This window comes from Sorex fumeus, unplaced genomic scaffold (assembly GCF_029834395.1).
Source record: "Sorex fumeus unplaced genomic scaffold, SorFum_2.1 ptg000065l, whole genome shotgun sequence".
In the NCBI taxonomy this organism is placed as follows: Eukaryota; Metazoa; Chordata; class Mammalia; order Eulipotyphla; family Soricidae; genus Sorex; species Sorex fumeus.
Window position 1 is genome coordinate 170,125 of NW_026606122.1, and position 24,716 is coordinate 194,840.

At 40.3% G+C, this 24,716-nt stretch overlaps 1 pseudogene; it reads left to right on the forward strand.

Annotated features, from left to right (window-relative positions):
• The first annotated feature begins 5,986 nt into the window (after positions 1 to 5,986).
• On the forward strand, positions 5,987 to 8,427 carry LOC130036684 (cyclic AMP-dependent transcription factor ATF-2-like; annotated as a pseudogene).
• Positions 8,428 to 24,716: the final 16,289 nt, after the last annotated feature.

Genomic DNA, 24,716 nt, shown 5'->3' on the forward strand with positions numbered 1-24,716 from the left:
GTGTTGTTCCCTGTATGCTTTCTGCGGCTCATCTTCAAGCTCACTGATTCTGTCTTTGGCTGTTGTCATTCTACTGTTGAGGGCACCCATTGAGTTTTCAATTTCATCCACCGAATCCTGTATTAGTGACACTTCTGTTTGTAGCTTTCTTATTTCTGCTCTCATTTCATCCTGTATTTTGTTGGCTGTCCTTTCCACTGTTTCTTTTATGTTCTCCTTTAATTTACTGGATACCTGTTCCACTGTTTCTTTGAATTCATTCAATATCCTCAACATTTCATCTCTGAATTCTTTATCGGAGAGATTATATTTGTGGGTATTCCCTGTTAAGGCTTCTGGGCTCTTTTCTTCGTCCACACTTTGTAATGAGGATTTGCTTTGTTTCTTCATATTGCTGTGGTAGTATGGAGGTGAGATCCTCCAGTTCACTATCAGTGTCCCCCTCTCACTTCGAGAACAGATGAGCTGTATGAGCTTTGTCAATGGTGGTTCCGGTTTTCAACTTCTAGAATACCAGCTTCCTCTTTGTTGCTCTTCTTTGACTCGTGCAGCTTCAGAAGATGTGTTATTTTATATTAGGCTTGTTCAGTTTCTTGCGTTCACCATTATTTTGGTGAAATTGGAATAGGTTAGTCGATTATTGGCCTAATGTGTTTGGGATAGCAAGGCTCTCCTCCACTGAATTAGGTAATGGCTATAGAGATGTGAGTCCAAAGCACTAAGAGGAAAAAAACTGCAGTTGAGTGAGCGACTGCCGGCCCGGAGGCCACGCCCCCAGCCACCACTGTTACTGTGTGGATTTGGCCCTGTTGTTGCCTGAGCATTTCTAAAGTCCCACTTATGATGCAGTCCTAAAACTTTCCAGGGATCCTCTCTGCCTTGTTGCTTGGGCAGTACCTTGACAAAAGCGGGGCGGGGTGGGTTCTCTGGGTCAGTTTTCTGGACACGCTGCCCCTGATTTCCATATATTGAACCATCTTTGCATCCCTGTGATAAATCTCACTTGATCGTGGTATATGATATTTTTATATGCTATTGGATTCTATTTGCTAAAAATTTGTTGAGGATTTTTACGTTGATAATCATCAAGGAGATTGGTCAAAAGTTTTCTCTGTTTCTGCAGTGTCTCCTTCTGCTTTAGGTATCAGTGTAATGTTAGCTTGGTAGTAGGTATTAGGAAGGATTTAGGTTTCTTTGATATTTTTGAAGAACTTAAGGATCAATAGCAGTAAATCTTTTCTGAATGTTTGATAAAACTCACCAGTAAATCCCTCTGGATCAAGACTTTTGTTTTTTGGGGGGGGATTGATGCTTGATTACTAGTTCAATTCCCTTCCTTGTGATTGGTGTCTTCAGGCTTTCAATTTTCTTGTCATTCATTTTTGAGAGATAATATGTTTTTAAGAATTTGTCTATTTTTTCTAGATTGTCTAGCTTACCTGGAAAGAGTTGCTCATGGTAAAATCTCATGATGCCTTGGATTTCTGAAGGTTCTGTTGTAATTTCTCCTATTTCTTTTTTGATAGTATTTATTTGAATACTTCCTTTCTCTCTTTCTTTTGCATGAGTTTAGCCAAAGGGTTGCCTATCTTATTTATTTTTTGAAGAACCAGCTTCAAGTTTCACTAATACTTGGTAATGCCTGCTTAGTTTCTATATCATTGATCTCTGCTCTAATTTTTATTATTTCCTTTCTTCTAGTGGTCTTTGGATTCATTTATTGTTCATTTTCCAGGTGCTTGAGATGTGCATTTAGGTTTTTGAATGTATCTTCCTTCCCAATGTAGGCCTGTATTACTATGAGTTTTCCTCTAATTACAGCTTTGACTATGTCAAATAAGTTTTGATAACTTGTCTCTTTGTTATTAAGAGTCTCAAAGAATTTTTATCTCTCTAGTTTTTCTCTTTTATTCAGCTGTTATTTAGAAGTATGATGTTCAATCTCCAGGTGTTGTAGTTTCTCCACATCATCTTCTTTATGATTCTTTTCTATCTCAGTGGACTTGTGATCTGAAAGGATTCTTGGTATGATTTTTGTGAATTTATGTAGGTTTGTCTTATGGTCTAAATATGTGATCTATCCTTGAAAATGTATCATGTGAAATATAAAAGAATATGTATCCAGCATTTTAAATATGTAAAGCCTGCATGTATTCACTAGTCCCAGCTCTTCTAGTTCTGCATTTAAGGCCATTACTTCCATTATCTATAGTTGTTCTCTACAGTGGCAACAGTGGAGTGTTGAAGTCAATTTTTTCCATTCATATGTTACCACAAGCATGAAGGTACCAGCAGAGGAACAAAGGCATGCAGGTCCCGGGGCTTTGATCTCCAAACCTGCTCGGATTGGGGCTGAGCATCCTCCACCCAGATCCTTCATCTTCCAGTAGGCGGGGGTCACACCCACCAAATGCCCCCTGGCACCGTGTAATCCCATCAACTGCCAAGACCCAGAGATTATAAAACCCAGCTCCCAGAAGCGACATCTTATTATCTCGTTCTTACTTTGGAAAACCTGGCAGGCTACCGAATGTAACTTGCCCATACGGCAGAGTCTGGCAAACTCCCCGTGGGGTACCCAATGTACCGAATACCAGTAACAATGATAGGTCTCATTCTCCTAACCCTGAAAGAGCCTTGAATGTGGCACTTTTTAGAATCTCAGGGCTAGGACGAAGGAGACGTTACTGGTGCCTGCTCGAGGCAATCGAAGAACAACAGGATGATTGTGATGTTTCTTTAGGTTGTTGAGAATAAAGCCTTATAAACTTTACTGATCCTACACTGGTGTATATATATCATTAACTATCATTAATATATATATATAGATACATATAGAAAATACTTTAATGATAGTACTTCAAGATAGTACTTCTTTTTTCCCCTACACTTTACTTACTGCTGTGGTTTACAAAGTTGATTATGATGATTTGTTACATTCATTCAATATTTTAGCATCAATATCATCATCACTATCATCTTCCTTCCAACATTGTTTTCAACTTCCCAAACACTCCTCAAGCCTGCCCTCATACCAGGTAAAAAATAGTTTATTTATATATTGCTTGTTAATAATACATTGCTAATGTAATGATCAAAACTATTTCCTTAGGAGAAACTTGTGTAAATTGTTGTATCTCACCTGGGAGATAGTAAGTCCTTGTATGAGGGATTACTAAGGTGTTACAAGTTAAGCTTTCTGTGTTAATGTTTCAGATAGTTGGGGGTTGGTTTGTTCCTACTTTACATTCCATCCAATCTAGTGTGCTACAACTGGCTTATCAATATTTCAGTGTCTGCATTTGCTCTAAGTAATCCAAAATTTTTAACTGGGCAGTGCAACTGTAGTAACTTTTTTAATTGAATCACTGTGAGATACACAGATACAAAGCTATTCATTATTGAGTTTCAGTCATACAATGTTCCAACACCCGTCCTTCCACCAGTTTACATTTCCCACCACCAATATCCCTAGTTTCCCCCAAGCCCTCCAGCCTGTCTTTTTGGCAGGCAATTTCCTTCTCTATCTCTCTCTGCCTCTGTCTTCATTTTTCTACCTGTATCTGTCCCTGTCTCCTTCTCTATATGTCTCTGTCTCTCTCTGTCTCTCTCTCACTACCGCTCTCTCTCCCTCTTTTGGGCATTATGGTTTGCAATAGAGATGCTGAGAGGTTATCATGTTTGTTCCTGGGCATCAGATTTGGGGTGTGGGTATAACTTTAGGGGTTTCTGGAAATATAGGGAGGTGGGGTGAAGTAGCCCATCCCTACTCAAAGAAATCCTGGAAATTTCAGTCACAGAGATGTGTTATGTACCTGAGTTCTTGGCATGTTAATTTCTCTTTGAGACTTGGTCTGAGACAATTGGGTCTGGCTGGAGGCATGGTACCAACTTCGGAGTGTGAGAGCAAGTGACGTCAGGGCTTTGTCTGTGCAAGTGCTGGTCCACCCAGCTCTGGATTGCCCCGGGTGTCTCAGTCAGGAATGAGTGTCTGAGAAATTTTGTGGCATGATAGCTCTTATTGATCTATTATTCCTTTAACCGATATGTAGTGTCCATCCCTAATTATTTCTTTAGTTGGAATGCTGCTTAGTCTGACATAAGTATGGCTGTTCCTGATATTTTCGAATTACTGTTGGGTTATATGATTCTTTTCCATAATTTCATTGAGTCTGTTTCTATCCTGTGATTTTAGATGGATTTCCTCTAAGCAGAAAATTAATGAATTCTGTTTCCTGATCCATTCCACCACTCTCTGTCTTTTTAAAAATTTTTTATTAGTGAGACACCATGAGGTACAGTTTTAGACTTACAAATTTTTGTGCTTGGGTTTCAATTATACAATGACCAAATACCCATCCCTCTACAAGTGCCCATTTCCCACCAACAGGGATCCAAGTATCCCTCCCACCATGTATCCCCCCTATACCACCCTGCCTGTGTGGCAGGGCATTCCCTTTTGTTCTCTCTCTCCTGTTGGGTGTTGTAGTTTGCAAAAGAGGCAATGAGTGGCAATCATGTTTCGTCTATAGTCTACTTTCAGCATGCTCTCCCATCCTGGGAGGATCATCCCAACACCATTTATTTGGTGCTCCCTTCTCTATCTGAGCTCCCTTTCCCCCTAGCATGTGTGGCTGGCCTCCAAGCCATGGAGTAAAATTTCTGGTACTAACCTCAGCCATTTTGGGGTGTTAGGTTCCTATTTTGTTATTTTATGTTCCCCAGATAAATGAAATCTTTCTATGTATAACCCTCTCTTTCTGACTCATTTCGCTTAACATGATACTTTCCATGTAGTACCAGTTGTATGCAATTTTCATGACTTCGTCTTTTCTAACAGCTACATAGTACTCCATCGAGTAAATGTACCAAAGTTTCTTTAACCAGTCATCTGTTTTTGGGGACTAAGTTTGTTTCCAGATTCTGGCTATTGTAAAGAGTGCTGCAATGAACAAACAAGTGCAGATGTCACTTCGACTATACTTACTTGCCTCTCTGGGATATATTCCCAGGAGTAGTATTGCTGGGTCAAATGGGAGCTCAATTTTTAATTTTTTGGGAATCGTCCATACTGTTTTCCAAAAGGGCTGAACCAGTCGACGTTTCCACCAGCAGTGAAGGAGGGTCCCTTTCTCGCCACATCAGAGCCAGCACCAGTTGCTATTGTTCTTGTGGATGTGGGCCAGTATCTGTGGTGTGAAATGATATCTCATTGTTGTTTTGATCTGCATCTCCCTGAGGATTAATGATGTATTTCTCATGTGCATTTTAGCCATTCGGATTTCATCTTTGAGAAAGTTTCTGTTCATTTCATCGCCCCAGTTTTTGATGCGGTTAGATGTTTTTTTCTTGTGGAGTTCAACCAGTACTTTGTATATCCTTAATATCAACCCCTTGTCGGTTGTGTATTCGGCGAATATCCTTTCCCATTCTGTAGAGTGTCTTTGGATTTTGGTCAATGTTTCATTTGAGGTGTAGAAGCTTCTCAGTTTAAGATAGTCCCATTTGTCTACCTCTGTTTTCACTTGCTTGGCCAGTGGCGTGACATCTTTGAAGATACCATTAGCTTCAATGTCATGGACGGTTTTGCCAATTTTTTCTTCAATGTACCTTATGCAATCCGGTCTAATGTTGAGGTCTTTAATCCACTTTGATGTTACTTTTGCACAAGGCATTAGGCAGAGATCTTAGACAACTTTTTTTGCATGTAGCCATCCAGTTTTGCCAGCACAATTTGTTAAAGAGGCTTTCCTTGCTCCACTTCACTTTACTTGCCCCCTTATCAAAAATAAGATGGTTGTATGCTTGGGGGGAGATCTAAGTATATTCAACCCTGTTCCATTGATCTACAGCTCTGCCTTTGTTCCAGTACCACACTTTTTAAATTATTACTGCTTTGGAGTAGAGTTTGAAGTTACGGAGGTGGATTCCTCCCATTTTCTTTTTCCCAAGAATTGCTTTAGGCCTGTGGGAGCCCATTGTCTTTAAAGTACGGTTCAGCCCTTTCCTCCAGGGGTAGTTTGTAAACACAGCTGAGCTTGGGCTCGCCTGGCGACTGCCAGGAGCATGAATTAGTGACCGGGAAAGGGACACGTAGATAGAGACTTGAGGATCACTGCTTACTTGATGAGAGCTGAAGGAGTTCCTGGCAGCAGAGTAAATAAAGCTCATGGCCCACCACCTAGAAAGTAACCTTGCCATGAAAAAGAGGACGTGATAAGTTGTTCAACCTATGAAATTCAAGTTACATGTGAATTCTGCCAGGCAATACAAGGACCTGTGGAATATGAGTGATGACAAACCCTTTCTATGCACTGCGCCTGGATGTGGCCAGCGTTTTACCAACGAGGATCATTTGGCTGTCCATAAACATAAACATGAGATGACACTGAAATTTGGTCCAGCACGTAATGACAGTGTCATTGTGGCTGATCAGACCCCAACACCAACAAGATTCTTGAAAAACTGTGAAGAAGTGGGTTTGTTTAATGAGTTGGCAAGTCCATTTGAGAATGAATTCAAGAAAGCCTCAGAAGACGACATTAAAAAAATGCCTCTAGATTTATCCCCTCTTGCAACACCCATCATAAGAAGCAAAATTGAGGAGCCCTCTGTTGTAGAAACAACTCACCAAGATAGTCCTTTACCTCACCCAGAGTCTACTACCAGTGATGACAAGGACGTACCATTGGCACAAACTGCACAGCCTACATCAGCTATTGTTCGTCCAGCATCGTTACAGGTTCCCAATGTCCTGCTTACAAGTTCAGACTCAAGTGTGATTATTCAGCAGGTAGTACCTTCATCAACCTCAAGTACTGTAATCACCCAGGCACCACCCTCTAATAGGCCAATTGTTCCTCTACCAGGCCCTTTTCCCCTGCTGTTACATCTTCCTAATGGACAAACCATGCCTGTCGCTATTCCTGCATCAATCACAAGTTCTAATGTGCACGTTCCAACTGCAGTTCCACTTGTTCGACCAGTCACCATGGTGCCTAGTGTTCCAGGAATTCCAGGTCCTTCCTCCCCTCAACCAGTCCAGTCAGAAGCAAAAATGAGATTAAAAGCTGCTTTGACCCAGCAACATCCTCCAGTTACCAATGGCGATACTGTCGAAGGTCATGGAAGTGGACTGGTGAGGAACCAATCAGAAGAATCTAGACCACAGTCTTTACAGCAGCCAGCCACATCCACTACAGAAACTCCGGCTTCTCCAGCTCATACAACACCACAGACACAAAATACAAGTGGTCGTCGAAGAAGAGCAGCTAACGAGGATCCTGATGAAAAAAGGAGAAAGTTTTTGGAGCGAAATAGAGCAGCGGCTTCAAGATGCCGACAGAAGAGGAAAGTCTGGGTTCAGTCCTTAGAGAAAAAAGCAGAAGACTTGAGTTCATTAAATGGTCAGCTGCAGAGTGAAGTCACCCTGCTGAGAAATGAAGTGGCACAGCTGAAACAGCTTCTTCTGGCTCATAAAGATTGCCCTGTAAACGCCATGCAGAAGAAATCTGGCTATCATACTGCTGATAAAGATGATAGTTCAGAAGATCTGTCAGTGCCGAGTAGTCCACATCCTGAAGCTATTCAGCACAGTTCTGTCAGCACATCCAATGGAGTCAGTTCAACCTCCAAGGCAGAAGCTGTGGCCACCTCAGTCCTCACCCAGATGGCGGACCAGATACAGAGCCTGCGCTCTCGCAGATTGTTATGGCCCCTTCTTCCCAGTCACAGCCCTCAGGAAGTTGATTAAAACCTGCAGTGCAACAGTTTTAGATACCTATTAGTGACTTCAAAGGGAAATCAAGGAAAGACCAGTTTCCATTTATGCGAAATCTGTGGTTTAAAAAAAATTTTTTTTACTTGAAATGAAATTTGGCTCTAAAGGTGGTGTAGCACCAGTTGACGACCAGATCTAGTCTCTTGGAAAAAAAGACTGATTTTGCTTTTTTTAAAATAAATATTGTTAGATTTATTAAATTTTCTGTGCTAAATGTGTAAATTGTATTATGATTCATTGTGGTTTATTTCACTTTAGTTTGGTGGTATTTTAATAAATGGGGGTGTTACTGAATCTCTCTGTTTCAACTTCCTTTTTTTTTTTTTTGCCACCTCTTAACCCTCAACTGTGATGGATGGTAGTATTGTTATATCATTTATACCAAAGTTCTGCATTATCCCTCTTGACTTTGTAACGTTGACAAGGTCATAAAGCACTAGCAAGGGAGAGATAGAAATTTGCTTTTAATCTTTTTGCCTTTTATTTTGCACATTACGCAAAAGGGAAAACATAAGAGAACACTTTTTAAGTGAATGAAACATGATAAAAGACATAGTGCTTTTATGCACTCTTTAAATCAAAATCTGTGCAGTTTCCTTTTTTTTAAGATTTTAACTAGTCATGAATCTGGGGGTCCTTTATCATTTCAAGAATGACTATTTTTTAAGTCTTAAATTCAGTATTTTAAACCCAATGTTTTGAAGCTAATGAAATTATATAATGTATGATACAGGGTTATCAGATAGCTAATCATTTTTAGTAGGGTTTTGTTTTTGGTTTTGCAGATTTCAGGTTACAAAACAAGAAGTTTATGCATAATCAAGTATGATATGGTTGCCAGAAAAGCAGAAATTACTACTTAGAAAATTAAGACTGTTTACCCCCATTGTCTTGTACTTGCAAGCTAACTTGTACTTATTCTTGTGAAAGCACTGTCATCTTTTAGTAGCAAATTTTGATAATGTTTCTCGTGGGGAATAAATCAGTATCTATCTTTAGAACAATGTAATTATAATGTGGGAAACAAGAGTGAGTGAGAGAGCGTCTGTGTATGTGTGTGTGCGCGTGTATCTTTCAATAGTTTATTGCCAGCGATCTTTGCTTGAATGTTTAACGATGCCTTCGGTGTGATGCTGGCCAATAGATGGTTGCAATTTAAAATGTCATTACTGTGCAGGCTTGGATAACTAACATTCCATGACGTAGTTTGTTTCTGATGAGATGATTGTAGGTACACTTTTCTCATTATTCAGTCATCTGTGGGATACTGAGTTTTCTAATGTGCCATTATCTATTTTTATTCCTCAGTTATGTTCAAAATACAGTACAATATTTTAAAATAGATTAAATTGTTAAAAATGAAAATAAAAAAAAAAGAATTGCTTTAGCTATTCGTGGGGGCTTATTGTTCCATATAAATTTCAGGAGTGTTTGCTCCATTTCTTTGAAGAATGTCATGGGAATCGTAATAGGGATCACGTTGAATTTGTACAGTGCTTTGGGAAGTATTGCAATTTTGACAATGTTAATTGTTCCTATCCATAAACAGAGGATATTTTTCCATTTCCTCGTGTCCTCTTTCATTTCTTGAAGTAGCGTTTTGTAGGCTTTTTTGCACAGGTCCTTTACTTTCTTAGTTAAGCTGATTCCTAGGCACTTGATTTTCTGGGGCACAATTGTAAACGGTATTTTTTTTCTTCATGTCACTTTCTTTTCTTTCTCTCTCTCTATATATATAGGAAAGCCTTGGACTTTAGGGTATTGATTTTATAGCCTGCTACTTTACTATACGAGTCTGTTGTTTCTAGGTGTTTCTTGGTAGAGGTTTTAGGATTCTATAAGTATAGTATCATATCATCTGCAAATAGTGAGAGCTTGATTTCTTCCTTTCCTACCTGGATGCCCTTAATATCTTTTTCTTGCCTACTCACTATTTCAAGTACTTCCAGTACTATACTGAACAGCAGTGGAGAGAGTGGATATCCTTGTCCCGTCCCTGATCTTAGAGGGAGGGCTCTCGGTTTTTCCCCATTGAGGATGATGCTTGCTGTAGTCTTGTGGTAGATGGCTTTAACTATATTGAGGAAAGTCCCCTCTATCCCCATTTTGGTGAGGGTTTTCATCATAAACGGGTGCTGGATCTTGTCAAATGCTTTCTCTGCATCTATTGATATGATCATGTGATTTTTATCTTTTCTTTTGTTGATATGATGGATTATGTTGATTGATTTCTGAGAGTTAATCCATCCTTGCATCCCCGGGATAAATCCTACTTGGTCATGGTAAAGGTAAAGTTAAAGGTAAAGGTAAAGGCCCTCCCGTTGATCGTCGATTTGCTCGAGCGGGTCCAGTAACGTCTCCATTGGAGACTTTGTTGTTACTGTGTCTGGCATATCGAATACTCTCGGTAGCTTGCCGGGCTCTCCGAGAGGGGCGGAGGAATCGAACTCGGGTCAGCCATGTTGGCCGCTTTGTAAGGCGAACGCACTACCCACTGTGCTATCGCTCCGAACGAGCGTCATGGTGGTCATGGTGTATGATCTTATCGATGATTTGTTGAATTCTCTTTGCTAGTATTTTGTTGAGAATCTTCGCATCTGTGTTCATCAGGAATATCGGCCTGTAGTTTTATTTTCTTGTGGTGTCTTTGTTTCCTTTTGGTATTAGAGAGATAAGGGCTTCATAGAAACTGTTTGGGAGAGTTTCTGTCTTTTCAATTTCCTGGAAAAGCTTGAGAAGGACTGGCAGTAGGTCCTCTTTAAATGTTTGGAAAAATTCGCTAGTGAATCTATCTGGACCTGGGCTTTTGTTTTTGATAAGACTTTTAATTATAGTTTCAATTTCCTTGATGTTAATAGGTCTATTCAGGTACTCTAGATCTTCTTGCTTCACCTTTGGGAGATGATAGGAATCCATGAATTTATCCATTTCTTCTAGGTTCTCTTGTTCCGTGGCATACAGACTTTCAAAGTAGTCTCTGATGATCTTTTGGACTTCTTAGGTTTATCTTGTGATATTCCCCTTTTCATTCCTGATTCGGCTTATTAGGGTTCTCTCTCTGTTTCTTTTTGAGCATTTCTAATGGTTTATCTATCTTGTTTATTTTCTAGAAGAACCAGCTCTTTGTTTCATTGATCTTTCAGATTGTATCTTTGGTTTCCATGTCATTGATTTCTGCTATAAGTTTTATGATCTCTTTCCTTCTGCCTGATTTAGGCTTTTTCTGTTGATCCTTTTCTAAGGTCTTGAGCTGTGAAATCAAGTTGTTTATGTGCATCCTTTCTACAGTCCTAAGATATGCTTGCAGAGCTATAATTTTTTACCTTTAATACGGCTTTCGCTGCATCCCATAGGTTCTGGTAGCTCGTGTCTTCATTCTCATTTGTTTCTAGGTAACTTTTGATTTCATTCTTGACTTCCTTGAGCATTGCGTTGTTTAATTTTCAGGTGTTTAATTTGGTTCTCCGTATCTGTGTGTGATTCACTTCTATCCTCATTGCATTGTAGTCTCAAAAGATGGTTGATGTGGCGAGAAAGGGACACTCCTTCACTGTTGGTGGGAATGTCCACTGGTTTAGCCCTTCTGGAAAACAGTATGGTCGATTCTCAAAAAATTAGAAATTGAGCTCCCATTTGACCCAGCAATACCACTCCTGGGAATATATCCCAGAGAGGCAAAAATGTATAGTCGAAGTGACATCTGCACTTGTTTGTTCATTGCAGCACTCTTTACAATAGCCAGAAACTGGAAGAAACCTGAATGCCCAAGAACAGATGACTGGTTAAAGAAACTTTGGTACATCTACACAATGGAGTACTATGTAGCTGTTAGAAAAGATGAAGTCATGAAATTTACATACAAGTGGTACAATATGGAAAGTATCATGCTAAGCGAAATGAGTCAGAAAGAGAGCGATAGACATAGAAAGATTGCATTCATCTGGGGGATATAAAGTAACAAAGTATGAGATTAATACCCAAGAATAGCTGAGATCAGCACCAGGAGGATTACTCCATAACTTAGAGGCCAGCCGGGTATCCTAGAGGAAAGGGCAGTTCAGATAGAGAAGGGAGCACCAAATAAAGGATGTTTGGAGGATCCTCCCAGGAGGGGAGATGCATGTCGAAAGTAGACTATGGACTGAACATGTTTGCCACTCAATGCCTCTTTTGCAGACCACAACACCCAAAAGGAGAGAGAGAACACAGGGGATTGCCCTGCCACAGAGACAGGGGGGATGGGGGGATGGGGGTGGGAGGGATATTATCCATGGTGGTGGAAAATGGGCACTGGTGGAGGGATGGGTATCTGATCATTGTATAATTGAAACCAAAGCACAAAAAATTGTAAATCTACAACTTTAAAAAAAAATAAAATAAAATAAAGGGAAAAAAAAGATAAAAAAAAGATGGTTGATACTATTTCTATCTTCCTGATTCTGTTGAGGTATGTTTTGTGGCCTAGTACATGGTCTATTTTGGAAAATGTTCTGTGCGCACTGGAGAAGAATGTGTATTCTTTCTTTTGGGGATGTAAAGCCCTGTATAGGTCTATAAGCCCTTTCTCTTCTATTTCTTCTTTCAAAGCCAATGATGTTCCCTTGCTGAGTTTTGTTCTTCTTGATCTATCCAGAGATGATAAGGCAATGTTGAAGTCTCCAACTACTACTGTGTTGCTCAGAATGTCTTCCTTAAAATCTGTTAGCATTTATTTTAAATATTTAGCTGTTCCATCATTTGGTGCATATATATTTAAGAGTGTGATTTCTTCCTGTTATATGTATTCCTTGATGAAGAGAAAATAGCCTTCGCTGTCCCTTTTAATCTTTTTCAACGTTAAATTAATGTTGTCAGATACTAGTATGGACACCCCAGCTTTTTTGAGGGAGCTGTTTGCTTTCAGGATTGTTTTCCATCCTTTCACATTGAGTCTGTGTTTGCTCTGACTGTTGAGGTAAGTTTCTTGTCGGCAGCAGAATTTTGGGTTCTGTCACTGTGTCCATTTTGCCACTCTGTGTCTCTTAAATGGTGAATTTAGACCGTTGACATTGAGAGAGATTACTGTTATGGGGTTTTGTGTCATCTTTCTGTAAGGGTCTGTTGTGGTTGTAGGGTTTGTCTTGTCTTATAGTAGCCCCTTTAGTCCTTTTTTAGGTTTGGTTTTGAGTCTATGAAGTTCCTGAGCTGCTGTTTATCTAGAAAATAGTGCACTATTCCTTCGATTTTGAGTGAGAATTTAGCCAGATAGAATATTCTTGGTGAAGCATTCATTTCAGTGAGTTTTTTCATATATCTCGCCACTGCTTTCGGGATTGGAGGGTTTCCTTTGATAGATTTGCTGTGAATCTAAGGGGTGCTCCTTTGTATGTGATTTCCTTCTTTGACCTTGCTTCTTGCAGTATTGTGTCTCTATCGGCAGCATCAATCATTCTAACTATGATATGTCTTGATATGATATGATATGATATGATATGATATGATATGATATGATATGTTTTTGTTAGGGTCTCTTTTAGCTGGCACCCTTTGGGCTCCTTGAGTCTGAATGGCTGCATTGTGGAGCTCTGGGAATTTTTCAGCGATGATTTTTTAACCATGGCTTTTTCATTGGGATTGTTTCCCTGAGCTTCTGGTATTCCAATGATTCTAATGTTGTTTCTCTTGGAATCGTCTCCTAGGTCTCTGATTCTCTGTAGAACTATTTTCAGTTTCCTTGCCACTGTTTGTTGTTGCCTGTTTTCTTGGTGCAGCTGATCTTTCAGATCACTAATTCTTTCCTCAGCTTTGGTCATTCTATTTTTGAGGGCACTAAAGACTTAGTTTTTCATTTCATCTATGGAATCTTTGATTCCTGACATTTCTGTGCGTAGCTATCCAATTTCTGCTCTCATTTCTTCCTGTATTTTCTCTATTGTGCTGTACATTGTTTCTTTCATGTCCTGTTTCAATTTACTGGATATCTGTCTGACTGTCTCATTGAGTTGATTGAACATCTTCATGACTTCATATCTGAATTCTTTGTCAGAGAGATCCCTTAGGTGAATAGCTTCTGGACTCTTTTCATCATCCTTTCCCTATGGTGGGGATTTGCGTTCTTTATTCATGTTGGTGTGTAGGTGTAGGGACTAGATTTCTTTGTATGACTAAACTACCTGCAGCCGCGTGAGCATTGGCCCGCTGAAAATTAGGCCATGCCCACTTCTACAGAAGCCATGCCCACTTTTAAAGGGGCCACACCCCCACGGGTACCTGGTGTGTGTGGGTGGTGTAAAGACTGGGTGGGGAGAAGACCAGGTCAGCTTGGGGGACGAAAAGGAACAGGCAGAGGCTCAGAGCTGCTTTGTCTTCCAAGGTCCGAGAGGACGCCTGGGGGGCTTGCAGGGTGAAATCCAAGTCCCGGGTTCAAGAAGAGGCGGACAAACTGACCTGGGTGGGGAGAAGACCAGCTCAGCTTGGGGGACGAAAAGGAAGAGGCAGAGGCTCAGAGCTGCTTTGTCTCCCAAGGTCCTAGAGGACACCTGGGGGGCTTGCAGGGTGAAATGCAAGTCCCGGGTTCAAGAAGAGGCGGACAAACTGACCTGGGTGGGGAGAAGACCAGCTCAGCTTGGGGGACGAAAAGGAACAGGCAGAGACTCAGAGCTGCTTTGTCTCCCAAGGTCCTAGAGGACACCTGTGGGGCTTGCAGGGTGAAATGCAAGTCCCGGGTTCGAGAAGCGGCGGGTGAACAGACCTGAGTGAGGAGAAGACCAGCTCAGCTTGGGGGACGAAAAGGAACAGGCAGAGGCTCAGAGCTGCTTTGTCTCCCAAGGTCCTAGAGGACACCTGGGTGGCTTGCCGGGTGAAATGCAAGTCCCGGGTTTGAGAAGCGGCGGGTAAACAGACCTGGGTGGGGAGAAGACCAGCTCAGCTTGGGGGATAAAAGGAAGAGGCCCACTCTCTGTCTTTTGTTGGAAGAGTTCTGTCCATTGACGTACCAATAAATTATTGATATAAAGGGCTGTGTTGCCACTTTATTCTGTGGGGTTTATGCTTCTATAATTTTTTGTTTAGTGCATATAAATGGTCTTTCATTATTTAAATAAGAGATAGTCTAGTTATAGAAAATGCTGTAAGCTCTTGTTTGTCTGAGAATACTTTGATCCTTCCCTCCTATCTAAATGAGAGCTTTGCAGGGTAGCGGACATTAGGTTGAAATATTTTTTTCATTGAATAATTTGAAAATTTTAATTGACTCTTTTGTCTCTTGTGCCATTTCATATGGAATGAAATGCTCCTATTTTTCCCCCTCAAGATTGCTTAGAAGATTATGGGAGTTTTATGAATTCCATATGAATTTTAGGAAAAAAGTGTTCTATGTACTTGATTTTTGATGAGAATTTTATTGCATTAGTAGATATTTTATTTTATTTGGGGTAACATTTTATTTATTTTATTTTATTTGGGGTAACATTGTAATTTTATTTTTGTTTTGAGAGCACACCAGCCTGTGTACAGGAATTACTCCTGCTTTGTGTTCAGAGAGCACTCCTGGCAGTGTTTAGGGAATGATTTGTGGTGTTTGGATGAAACAACATTTTTTAAAAATGCCTACATTCCTGTAATATCTCTATAGCTCAAGAAGATCATTTTAATGATGTTGATGCTTCCAATACATGAACAAGGGTAATGATTTCTTTTCCTTGTGACTTCATTCAAAAGTGATTCATAACTTCCACTAAATCTTCTTTGATAAATAGATTCCTAGATAGTTTAAGTTTGCGAGAAATTATAATAAATGTGATTATTTTTTAAAAAATATTTCTGTATGTTGCTTACAAATAAGAATGCAAAAGATTTTTGTCTATTGATTGAAACCTGATACTTTGTTTCAAAGAATTTTAGTATCATCTTTAGGGCTTTACTTTTTATTTACTTATTTATCACTTTCCCCGAAATTTTATTTTATAAAAGCACCATGATTTTTAAAGTTATTCATAGTTGTGTTTTAGACATAAAGTTAGTGTCAGTGATCAAAGGAATGAGTGCAACACAAATGCAAAAGTTCAGCAGACCTTTATTTCGCACCAAGCAGAGAGTCCAAGTAATGATCAGTCAGAGCAGTCTCCCCAGAGAGAGCCCCACTCTACATCTCTGAGACATTTTTATACCCCGAACCCCAACAGTCAACTGACCTATTCCCTGATCAGTGGGCCTCAGTGTAGTTAGGGACTTTCCATCTAGGGAAGATCGTGGATAGGCTGACATTTTCTGGGTTAGTTATTTCACTTATTTCCTTATTTTCCCTACTGGTCCCCCAACTGCTGGGGTTGACAGTCATTCCAGCGAGGTGGGCCCTAATATCATGATATTCTGTCATCAATCCTGCCACCAGGTTCATCTTTCCTCCACCAGTGTTCCCAGGTTCCCTCTCCCAGTATGCCATCTTGACAGGCAACTTTTAAATTTTTTGAGCAGTTTGCTTGTGCTGGTGATTGGGTCAACTTCGGAAAACTCAAGTTTCAGAAAGGGCAAACGAACCTCGGTTTCCATGTCAGTCAAGGCGCCAGTACTCGAACCCAGGAATTGGCTTTCTTCGCATAAGTGCCCCAGGCATCCTCTAGGAACCTGGGTCGCCTACTAGCCCTGAGCCTCTTCCTGTTCATCCCCAACGCTGTGCCAGTCTTCTATCTGTCCCAGCTGGTAACCCTGAAAACACACCAGGTACCTGTGGGGGCGTGGCCTCTTCAGAAGTGGACACGGTTTCTGTATAAGTGGGCATGGCATAATTTTAGGCGGCCACAAGTAGTTTAGTCATACTAAGAAATCTAGTGTAACATCTACTCCCCATACCTCCACACCAACATGAAGAAACAACGCAAATCCCCACCACGTGGGGAGGACTATGAAAAGAGTTCAGAAGCATCAGTAGGTGTTAATCACCTAAAAGACCTACTGAGAAAAAAATCAGATATGAAGTAATGAAGATGTTCAAAAAACTCAATGAAGCAGTGAGACAGATATCCAGCAACATGACAGAAACAATAGAGAAATTACGGGAAGAAATGAGAGCAGAAATTGGAAAGCTATGCACAGAAATGTCATGAATAAAAGATTCCGTAGACAAAATAAAAAATTCAGTCTGTGCCCTCAACAGTAGAATGGCCACAGCTGAAGATAAAATCAATGAGCTGGAAGATCAGCTGCACCAAGCCAATGGACAACAACAAACAATGGCAAGAGACCTCAAAATAGCTCATGAGCAAATCAGAGTCCTAGGAGACGATTCCAAGAGGAACAACATTAGAATCATTGGAGTACCAAAAGGTCAGGGAAACAATCCCAAGGAAAAAGCCACGGTCAAACGAATCATTTCTAAAAAGTTCCAGACCTGGAAAATGCAGCCATTCAGATTCAAGGTACCCAACGGGTACCAGATAAAAGAGATCATAAAAACACCCCAAGACATATCATAGAGTGTGGATGCCACCGATAGAGACACAATACTGCAAGCAGCAAGGACAAAGAAGGAAATCACATACAAAGGAGCACTCCTTAGATTCACAGCAGACCTATCAGAGGAAACCCTCCAAGCCCGAAGGGAATGGTGGGATATAGATAAAAGAATTCACTGAAATGAACGCTTCACAAAGAATACTCTACCAGGCTAAACTCTGACTCAAACTCAAAGGAGCGGTACAATATTTTCTAGATAAACAGCAGCTCAGGAACTTCATAGATTCCAAACCAAACCAAACCTAAAAGAGGGGCTAAAGGGACTACTATAAGACAAGATAAACTCGACAAGCACAACAGACCCTTACAGAAAGACGACACAAAACCCCATAACAATAATCTTTCTCAAGGTCAATGGTCTAAATTCACCAATTAAGAAACACAGGGTGGCAAAATTGATTCAGAGATAGAACCCAACATTGTGCTGCCTACAAGAAACACAACTGAACAGTCAGAGCAAGCACAGAATAAAAGTTAAAGAATGGAAAACAATCCTGTAAGCAAACAGTTCCCGCAAAAAAGCTGGGGTGGCCATAATAGTAACCGACAACATCAATTTCAGGTTCAAAAAGATTAGAAGGGACAGTGAAGGCCATTTTCTATTCAACAAGGGATACGTACAACAGGAAGAAAGCACACTCTTAAATATATACACACCTAATGTGGGGACAGCTAAATATTTAAAACAACAGCTAACAGATTTTAAGGAGGATATTGCTAGCAACACAATACTACCAAGATATTATCTCCTCTGGATAGATCAACAAGGACAAAACTCAGCAAGGAAACTTTCGCTTTGAAGGAAGAAATAGAAGAGAAAGGGCATATAACCTATACAGGGTTTTACACCCCCAAAATCAAGAATACACATTCTTTTCTAATGTATCAGAACATTTTCCAAAGTAGACCATGTGCAAGGACAGAAAAAATACCTCAATAGAATAAGGAAGACAGAAATAGTATTAACAATCCATTCAGACCACGATGCACTGAAAATAGAAGTGAATCACACACAGACAAGGAGAACCAAATCAAACACCTGGAAATTAAACAACTCAGTGTTGAACAACGAGTGGGACAGGAAGGAAGTCAATGACAAATCAAGATACCTGGAAACAAATGAGAATAAAGACACAAAATACCTGAACATATGGGATGCAGGCAAAGCCGTGTTAAGGGGGAAATTTATAGTTCTGCAAGAATTTCTCAGGAAAGAAGAAAGGGCCCACATAAACAACTTGAATTCACAGCTCAAGAATTTGGAAAAGAATCAAAAAAATGGGCCCAATTCAGGCAGAAGAATAAAGATCATAAAACTTAAGGCAGAAATCAACGACATGGAAACCAAAAAATCAATCCGAAAGATCAATGAAACCAAAGCTGATTCATGGAGAAAATAATCAAGATAGATAAACCACTAACAAGAATCACAAAGAAAGAGAGAGAGAAACTTCATAAACCGAATCAGAAATGATAAGGGGGATATCACAACAGAAACCAAAGAAATTCAAAAAATCATCAGAGACTATTTTGAAAGTCTCTTGCCATGAAACAAGAGAGCCTAAAAGAAATGGATAAACACCTGAATTCCTATAATCTCCCAAGGCTGAATCAAGAAGATATAGAGTACCCGAAATAGCCTATTTCAAGGAAACTGAAATTGAAATTGAAATTTGTTTTCAATGTACCTTATGGATTCCGGTATGATGTTGAAAATGGAAAAATGTCCCCTGTTCATGGATTGGGAGAATTAACATTGTCAAAATGGCAATACTTCCCAAAGCACTGTACAAATTCAACGCGATCCCTATTACTATACCCATAACATTATTCAAAGAAATGGAGCAAACACTCCTGAAATTTATATGGAACAATAAGCCCCCGCGAATAACGAAAACAATTCTTGGAAAAAGAAAATGGGAGGAATCAACATCCCTAACTTCAAACTCAACTACAAAGCAGTAGTATTTAAAACAGCATGGTACTGGAACAAAGGCAGATCTGCAGACCAATGGAACAGGGTTGAATATACTGACATCTACCCCCTAACATATGATCATCTAATCTTTGATAAGGGAGCAAGAAATGTGAAGTGAACAAGGAAAGTCTCTTTAACAAATTGTGCTCATAAAACTGGATGCGTACATGCAAAAAATGGGCTCAAATCTCTGCCTAACACCATGTATAAAAGTAAGATCAAAATGGATTGAAGACCTCAACATCATACCGGAATCCATAAGGTACATTGAAAACAAAGTTGGCAAATACCATTATTGAAGCTAATGGTATCTTCAAAGATGCCACGCCACTGGCCAAGCAAATGAAAACAGAGGTAGACAAATGGGACTATTTTAAACTAAGAAACTTCTGCACCTCAAAAGAAATAATGACCAAAATACAGACAGTCTACAGAATGGGAAAGAATATTCGCCCAATACACATCCGACAAAGTGTTGTTATCAAGGATATACAAAGTACTGATTGAACTCCACAAGAAGAAAACATCCAACCCCATCAAAAATGGGGCTACGAAATGAACAGAAACTTTCTCAAAGAATAAATCCAAATGGTTAAAAAGCACAAGAGCAACTGCTCTACTTCATTAATCATCTGGGAGATGCAGATAAAAACAACTGTGAAATATCATCTCACACCACAGAGACTAGCCCACATCCAAAAGAACAAAAGCAACCGGTGCTGGCGCGGATGTGGCGAGAAAGGGACCCTCCTTCACTGCTGGTGGGAATGCCGACTGGTTCAGCCCTTTTCAAAAACAGTATGGACGATTCTCAAAAAATTAGAAATTGAGCTCCCATTTGACCCAGCAATATCACTCCTGGGAATATATTCCAGAGAGGCAAAAAAGTATAGTCGAAGTGACATCTGCAGCTGTCTGTTCACGGCAACACTGTTTACAATAGCTAGAATCTGGAAATAAACGGAATGCCCGAGAACAGATGACTGGTTAAAGAAACTTTGGTACATCTACACAATGGAGTATTATGCAGCTGTTGGAAAAGATGATGTCATGAAATTTACGTACAAGAGGTACTCATGGAAAGTATCATGCTAAGTGAAATGAGTCAGAAATAGAGGGACAGATATAGAAAAATTGCATTCATCTGGGGAACATAAAGTAACAAAATAGGAGAATAACACCCAAGATTAGCCGAGACAAGTTCCAGGAGTTTTACTCCCTGACTTGGAGGCCAGCTGCACATGCTAGGGGAAAACGCAGCTTAGACAGAGAAAGAAGCACCAAATAAAGGGTGTTGGGAGGTTCCCCCCAAGATGGGAGATGCGTGCCGAGAGTAGACTATAGACTGAACATGATTGCCATTCAATGCCTCTTTTGCAAACCACAGCACCCAAATGGAGTGAGAGAATAAAAGGGAATGCCCTTCCACAGAGGCAGGGTGGGATGGGGGGAGATGGAGGGTGGGAGGTGTATTGAGATCAGTGATGTTGGAGAAGGGGCACTCATGGAGGTATAGGTACTCGATCATTGTATAACTGAAACCCAAGCATCAAAATTTGTAAGTCTACAACTGTACCTCATGGTGTTTCACTAATAAAAATTTAAAAAAAATAATAAAGTTTTTGAATTTTGGTTTGAATCTCATGATTTCAGGTTGCTGTCTCTGTGGTTTAGATATTTAACTCTATCATTCCTTGACATCACTGAAGTACAGTGACACTCTCCCCTCTCTCCCCCCTTGCTTCTGATCTATCTCTTTCTTCTCATCTATATCTTCTCTCACAAAATCTCTCACAAAATTCACTGTCTTTCCTTCTCCTCCATATACTTTGGGACAAAGGGTGATCTAGACATACCTCCGTACATAAAACTATTGTATTTTTATTTCCCATCCAATGCTTTCTTTTTAAAAATGTATTTATTTTGGGGGCCAGAATTATAGTAGAACATTTGTCTTGCTCAAGTATGATCTGCGTTCAATTCCTACCCCCTCATGTGGTCCTCCCTGACTTCCAGGAGTCGACTCTTGGTGCAGAGAAAGGTATATGTCCAAAATCCAAAAATATTTTTATTGGATCACTGTGAAATATGTTACAAAGATATTTATTATTGAGTTCCCAATGTACAATGTTCCAACAGAAAGTTCTTCACCAATCTCCACAGCCCCCAAAAATAACCTCCATTTCCCTCTCACCAGATTTTATGTGTAGAATATCATGTCATCTGCAAATAGTGATAGTTTACTTCTTTACTAATCTGCAGTCATTAGATTTCTATCTCTTGCCAAATTGCTTTTAAATACTATGTTGAATATTGCATTGGGATTGGACATCCTTTTCATGTCGTTAACAGGAAAAGATTTAGGTTTTTTACTGTTAAGGATAGTTCTAGCTGTAGGATTTTTGCTTATGGCTTTTAATTTCCTTTACCCCTATTTTGTTGAAGGTTTCCATAATCAGGGGTGTTGAATTTTGTTGGATGCTTTCTCTGTGGGCTTGAGCTATAGCACAACGGTAGAGTATTTGCCTTGCGCACACCCAGCCTGGCTGAGCCGGGTTAGATTCCTCCGCCCCTCTCTAAGAGCCCGGCAAGCTACCAAGAGTATCTCTCCCGCACTGCAGAGCCTGGCAAGCTACCCGTGACGTATTCAATATGCCAAACACAGTAACAACAAGTCTCAAAATGAAGACATTACTGGGCCCGCTTGAGCAAATTGATGAACAACGGGAGGACAGTGTTTGTTTGTTCGTTGTTTGCTTTCTCTGTGTTTATGGAGATGATCACATGGTTTATCCCCTTCCTTTTATTAATATTGTGTACTATATAGTTAATTTACACATGCTAAAACATCTTTGCCTCCCTGGAATGAAGCCCATTTCATCATAGTATAATACATTTGATTTGTTTTTGTAGTTGATTTGCTATAATTAATTGAGAATCTTATCATCCATCTTCATCAGGGATGGTGTTATGAAAGTTTTCTTTTTAGTACTATCAATAGAATCTTAAATTTAGACATTTATTTTTTAAATATCTATAGGTTTTCATAAAATATGTAAGATTTACTTTCAAACGTGGCATAATAATTTCAAAATTCATGGCGGTTTTTTATTTTTAACTGGTGTTACTTTTTGGATAAGCAGTAAAGCATGCTATGGATGAACCAAAATGTTTTATCCATTAGCCTATTAAAAGACATGTAAAGATTTTAACTTTTCTGAAAAAAATCCATGCATAAGTTGTTTTAGGTAAGTTCCTAAGCAGTGTTCAGGAGGTCATGGCACCACTCCTAGCATATCAGCCAACTTGGATCAAATGCTTCAATTCCTACTCCAGAGATACGGCATTTTCTGAACCCAACAGTTCTTATAGCTAACAGGATCACATTTGATGTTGCACATGGAGGTCATTTTGTGCTGTGTACAGAATTTGGGGCCTTGCATATCAAAGCAAGCACTCAAGTTATTGCAGGAGCCTACATTTCCAAGACACTTGGATTAATCTCAACAGAGGAATTCTGAGTCATATAGCAACATTTTTTTCATTATTAACGCACCATATTTGATGGGGTTCAAGTATGGCTTGAACCATGGGAACACCTGCAAGGGCAATTAGAGGTTGCCCTAAAAGCTTCTATCCCCCTTGGAGAGCCTGGCAAGCTACCGAGAGTATCCCGCCTGCACGATAGAGCCTGGAAAGGTATCTGTGGCGTATTCGATATGCCAGAAACAGTAAATGGAATGGGTCTCATTCCCCTGACCCTGAAAGAGCCCCTAATATGGCAGTGTTAAGAAGGATGAGCAAGGAGAGGCTGATAAAATCTCAGAGCAGAACTAGACTGCCAAAACGAAGAAGGATTAAAATGACTGTCAGTACTTTCAACACACGTATGCTTGAATCAAAAGCATCCACCTAGGACCTGATGGTGCAAGCATGGAAGATTAAGTACAACATCATTGGGCTGACAGTAGGATGGTCAGAATGTACAAGAAGGAATCGATCACATCACGCCATTTTTGTGAGACGTTGCTGGTGTCGGTTTCCTTGTCAACACGAACTTGGCCATGAGCATTGATTCATTCCAATGCCTAACAACCCGAATCGGATGATTGCACTTGAATAGATGTGGCTCACTGCCGGCAGCTATTTCGTTGCTGATGCAGCAACATCCAATTACGATGAAGAAGAAATTTAGAGTTCTACATGGAGCTGGAGAAGTCCTATAAAGAAGACCACATTTTCTACAAGATCATTTTTGGTGATTTTAATGCCAAGATAGGACTGAGAAGATCAGCGAAAGAAATCCACATTGGGACCCATAGCCTAGAATGGAATGAGCAGGGTGAGAGGCTGTCTGAGTTCATCAAGACCATCCATGGTAACTCACAGTTCCAGAATGCCAAATCTAAACGCTGGCCAAGGGAGTCTCCTGGTGACGGTTCCACAACGAAATTGACCACATTTTATTCAATCGATGGTTTTGCCTGACCGATGTCGCCGTTGTCCCAAAATTCAAAAACGAGATTCGACCACCGTCTCCTTCGTGCAATATTCTACTTCACAGAGTGGGGAGAAAGGGCAGCAAAGTTTAAGAAGAAAACTCCCAGAAAGACCACCAACTGGGAGCTCTTTAGCACTATTGCACCGATATGGGAAGATGTCATCATTGACAACATCGACAAAGAATACAATATACTGGTTCAGCACCTCCATGATTGTTCAAGGAATGCCGAGAAAGAGAAAGCCACAAAAGGACACCTGCCTTCAAAACTCTTGAGCTCATTCGCCAACGTGGTTGGCGCGAGCCTCAGGCAACCACAAGCTAACATCCGAGCTTGCAAAGTAGTGCAGAGAAGTCTTAAAGGAAGAACTCAAATAAAGAAGAGCAGCAGTGCTGGCCAATGTTGCAAAAGCCGGGAAAAACATTCACAAAGCTCACTTGTCCTTCGTCAACCACAAGACCAAGATGATTGCCCTCTGAAGTTCCTGATGGATCTATCACATCTTCCAGAAGGGCAATGGAGAAGATCCATGACTTCTAATTGGATCTATTTTTGTTTGGCAGGGTGCTACTATGTCCCCACATACCAAATTCCACAGGATGGATATGTTGTTCCCAACGTTCTCCCTTCCGAAATCCGACACGCCATTTCATCAGTAAAGAAGTGAACAGCAGCACCCGGGCCAGACAAGGTCAGACCTGAACATCTGAAGAATCTGCTATCAGTACTCATCAGTACCCTGGCTTCGCTCTCCACACACTACCTGTCTGAATGCAAGTGTCTGTCCTAATGGAAAACCAGCGGGACCATTCTACTGTACAAGAAGGGAGTCATCCACTACATTGGCAACTATCGCCCGATATGCCTGTTGTCTGTTGTCTACAAGCTGTTCACTTGAGTCATCCTGAATAGGATTACCAGAACACTTGCTGAAGGACAAACATGTGAGCAAGCCGGGTTCCGA